The following is a 5,413-nucleotide window of genomic DNA, read 5'->3' on the forward strand; positions in this document are numbered from 1 at the left end:
TACAACTTTTACCAGGAAGAAGGGGAGGGTGGTAGTAAAATGTGGAACTCCATATACTTACAATGGATAAATGTTGAAAACTACTTTTGCATATAATTGGAAAAATACAATAAAATCATAAAAAAATGAAAAATGAGATTTGACATACCACTGCCTCTGAGGAATAAAAAGTGCACATCACATAAGACAATGGAAAAGCACACGATGGATTTGAGCAAGCTGTATCAAATATCCATCATAGGACTCCAGAGGATCAAAGGAGGGAAATATTTCATCAAGGAATTGTGTGAAAGAGCTGGGCACAAGTCAAGATTGAATGAGGTGAGGAATGAAAGATGTGCAGCCAGAGCACTCTAAAGGTAGCCTGATAATGTTGGAAGAAATTGAGGAATTTGTTTAGCAAATTTTATTGAAGACATGGATGAGTACCACATTAATTAATCTGCATAGATAAGTTGCAAATGAAAGTTGGGAGCAATTAGTAAACAGATATAGCCAAAGAACCATTTGTTTTGTATTTAGGGAAGTTCTAACCCTTGAACAATAGATGAAATTTTAAGATGGACAAAATACTATGCACAAATCATATCATTTGATTTTTTGGTTATCCTCTTACTTTTTCCTGCTATTATTTCAATTTTACAAATGAAGAACCTGAAGCATGTAGTTATATTTTTAATTGAGCTGTGCATGATCACAGAGCACATAAAATTTTGAATCAAGATTCAGATTCATGTCTCTTCTAACTCCAAGATCAGAACACTTTCTAACATTCCACTTCATCTTTCTGTCAAGGAAGAAAGAAAACTAGTATCTTCTTCATTAAAGATAAGAATCATTCTCTGGTCTTTCAGAAAATTCATTCACTATTCACTGCCTTCAGTAATGAAACAATTAAACCTAGTATATGAGAACGACATATATACAGGAAGATCTGGGTTCAAAACTTTCCTGAGACATTTAACAACTCTGTGATTCAGGACAAAGTTAAATTCTCTGTACCTCAATTTTTTCATCTGTAAAATGGCAAAGTTTTATTCAATCTCTATAGTCTCTTCAAGCTGTAAAAAAAAATGCCTCTGGGATTAAGTAGGATTCCAAAGATCAGCAACTTTATTTCCTTGCCCATTGAAGAAACAATATTCAAAATATTCAAAATTCAAAATATTCAATATTCAAAACTGGGCCTTTGAGTTACACTGACTATGTGACTCAACGTAAGTTATTTTCACTCTGGGTGATACCTCTCTAAGACTCAATTGTAGAAAACTCCTAGATGATGTTTTCACATTGGGAGTTCACAATACATGTAGAAACAGATTTTTTAAGAGCCCTTTTAAATGTGATAATTATTATTTCTCCAAAATTTAAGAGGTCCTTGCATTTTTAAACTAAATCATGCTTTCTTACATTATTCATCAGAACTATACATTGTTATCTTATATTTTATAGGCAGCAGATACTCTTTTTTCATTCTAAGGATACATTATAAGATCTCTATTTCTAATAACTTAATGAAGGAAATTCAATTCATCAAAATGGAAGAGCAAAGACTGCATTGGAATGGCATATAAGAAACAAAAGGCAAGTGATGATTCATGTTTGATCAGTATAATGAAGCTTTTACATTTGGAATGATACAGCATACATTTATTTGAAAACAAGTGTGTAGGTGATGAAAAATACAAATACAGGTTGGCAGGATTCATTTCAGAAGAGAAACTATTCTCAAAGTGAAGTAGCTTCATAAAGTATATAAATACCAAAGAATGTTAAATTTTGCCCATTTAAAATAAAAGTACACTGTTGCTACTAAAAATTAGGAAGGGAAGAGAAGGATCAGTAATGACGCATCATTGAACAAAGAGAGATGGCATCTGAGATAAAGATGGAGTTAATGTACTTAAATATTTGAATTAATACATATTTTCATCAAAATTTATCTAAAAAAAGGGCAATAGTGCCTTTGTGAAGAATAGTTTACTTTTGTTCACAGAGACCTGGGATCAAATCCTAAGCCTGAAATTTGATAATCATATTATCCAGAGTGTCTCCGTGCATCCATTGGCCTTAAGAAACTAAAGAAAACTGATCAACATAGTTATTAACCACAGTTCCACAGAACTTCTGATGCTGCATACTATTCACCTCCAGAGAGAGAACTGAAACACTTGCTTCCTTGCTTGCTTGCTTCCTTTACAGAAGGAGGGGAAGAGGAAAGACAGGAAAAGAATTCAGAAGTGAAAATGAAATAAAATGGAATAAAAAATAAACTAAACAATAAATTGATGATAAAAAGGGAGAGAGGAAAGAAGGAACTCTTAAGGTCTTAAATACTAAAATAAAGTTCCCACAGAGTGTTCCATGAGCTGACAAAATAAGTTCTTCATACTATTTTTGAAGACTGTATTACCATTTTCCCCTTGTACTTAGCCCCATAAGTAAAATAGAATTATGGGCACTAAATTATTTTAAATAACTGGGTGGGGGGGAATCAGGTCAATTGAGGAAAGAAGAAAACTTCTGATTAAGCTAGATATTCCATAGAGCAAACCCCTGCTTTGATGGAATTTACTTACTACTAGGAGAAGTTATGTGATGCAAACACAGATAAGAACAATAAAAGAGTAGAATAAGGGGAAATTAGGTAATGCAGTAGATAGGCCACCAGCCCTGGAGTCAGGAAGAACCTGAGTTCAAATTCAACTTCAAATACTTAATTATCACCTAACTATGTGACCTTGGGCAAATCACTTAAGTCACAGCCTTGTGAAAGTCAAAAACAAAAACAAACAAACAAAAAAAAATAAACCAATAACCAAAGAGGAATAGAATAAGATGGGGGCAAAAGGTGAAAAGAGACACAATAATACAGGGAAATTTGGTAGTGTAGGAACATTTTGGAGTGGGGAGAAGAGTTGGGATCCTAGACTAAACTCTAAAGAATTTAGAAAGATAAAGAGGGAATAGAATTAATTCACAAGGAACAACCTCCATAAACAGAGATAAGCAAACAAAATGAGCTGAGAGAATAGCTATTTGAATTTTGCTTGCATTTAGAGTTTATTAACAGAGGGAAGAGACTTATGACTTCACTAATATAGAGTTCTTTCAGATGATGAAATTTCTTCTACTAATTCAAATTAACAGATTTTCTGTAAGTATTAATGTTATCCCTAGATCTAGTTCGTTTTAGAACTCTCAGAAATTGTTTTATGATCACACAATTAATTCATGGACGGGACTTGTACTTAGCTTCCTGGATTTAAGATTATTTCTCTATACATTAATCCATATCTCTTATTCTATTTTACAAAATAGAAAGCTGAGATCTAAAAAGATGAAATGAATCATCCACTATGGTAGGCATGCTTGATATTTGAGGAGATACAGTGGAGTTTTTTAAGTGAGACACTAAGATGCAGGAGTTGGCAGGTCTTTATTCTTACATTTTTATTTTATATTTTCTTTGTCCTCACAACCTATTTCAATATCTTCCTGTTCAGTTAAACATAAATAGCCACTAGAAATTAAAACTAGCTACTATTTATATTCTTATTCTTGAGAAACAGTAATGGGGGGCAGGGATGCCTATACAAGACTGTTAAAAAATTTAAAGGGGAAAATTCCATTTTTCACAATTGTTTGCAGTAAAAATTTATGTAACAAAACTTTCTATAATTTTAAGAAAAATAGGTTCAATTTAAAAGAATGCACATAGCTCAGCATTTATTTTGGATGTATGCCATTGACTAGATTATGCAGTGGGAATATGTATGATAAGTAATAGCCAAAAATAGCATTATGGAGAACATCAAACTTATTTTATTACTATTAATAATGTTATCATTATTATTGAACCCATAAATCAGCATGAGTATTGAAAACATATCTTTGTTAGCAAGGGGTTTCTGGAACTGGTTTCTCTGGTGTGCTGAATTCCCTGATTTGGAAATTCCAACCACCCATGCAGAGCAGAAACTCATCTTAATATGTTAAATGACTTACTCTTTCATAGCAAATATGTGTAGGTGTCAAGACTTAAAATAATGCATTTGGAACTAAAAAAAAGCACTTTAAAAATCATCGAGTTCATCTACCTTATTTTGCATATGATAAAAGTGATACTTGTCTAATATCACATATTGAGTAAGGTATAGAAAATTTTTGAAGATAGGGACTCTATCCAATTCTGTTACACTTTAGCTTGTATCATTGTATTATACTTGGACCCAGGACAATCTAAAATTGACCTTTTAGACTTTGATGCCATTTCATATTTCATAATTTTAGTAATGATATTCTGAGAGTCAGTTTTAGTCTTGGAGCAAGGATAATCTTGAATAAATTTCTGTCTCTTATTTATTCCAGTTGAGTTCTATCAGAAAGTATCACTACAAAGAGTTCCCAAGGGGCGGCCAGGTGGCGTAGTGGATAAAGCACCAGTCTTGGAGTCAGGAGTACCTGTGTTCAGATCCGGTCTCAGACATTTAATAATTACCTAGCTGTGTGGCCTTGGGCAAGCCACTTAACCCCATTTGCCTTGCAAAAAAACCCTAAAAAAAAAACAAAAACAAAAACACAAGGAGTTCCCGATATGCATATGAAAAACAAAACATTGCCCCTAAACTCAAGGAGCTCACAATCTAATGGAGGAAACAATATGAAAACAATTACATACAACTAGATATACACAGGATAAACTGAGAATAACCAACAGAGGGAGCATACTAGCATTAGGAGAGATCAAGAAAAATTGCTTGTAGCTAGGAGTTGAAGGAAGCCAGCCAAGTCTGAAAGGAGATTAGAAGGTGGGGGATTGTCATGAAATAAATTCTAATGGACAAAATTCTGAGCATGATCCATTCGTTAACAGGGCTAACCACTGTCATTTCTTAAAATCAGTCATTTAGTTATATCTGACTTTCTGTGACCACATGGACTATAGTATACCAGGCACTTTTATCCTCTATTCTCTCTTGAAGTCTGTCCAATTCTGTATTGTTCATTGTTTCAATGTCACAAGTTATTCATCTCGTCCTGAGCTATACTTTTTATTTTTTCTTTTAACTTCAATTTTTACCAACATCAGGGGTTTTTCTCAATGAGTCCTGTCATCTCTATTATGTGGTCAAAGTTTAAAACTTCTGTTTTAGTATTTGACCTTCCAGTAAGCAATCTGAATTAATTTTTATAAATATCAATTGATTTGATCTCCTTCCCATCCAAAGATCTCTCAAAAATCTTCTCCAAATATGTCAGTTCTACATTGCTCACTTCTTACATTCCAACTCTTTCAGGCATATGTTGTTATATAAATGGAGGCAAGTCCCTGTCAATGACCTTTAGTGGGAACTGACAGGGTATTTTAGTGAGATTAACAAAATAACAGAGCAAAATCTCAGGCAGCAGA

Source organism: Macrotis lagotis, chromosome 7, assembly GCF_037893015.1.
Source record: "Macrotis lagotis isolate mMagLag1 chromosome 7, bilby.v1.9.chrom.fasta, whole genome shotgun sequence".
NCBI lineage: Eukaryota > Metazoa > Chordata > Mammalia > Peramelemorphia > Peramelidae > Macrotis > Macrotis lagotis.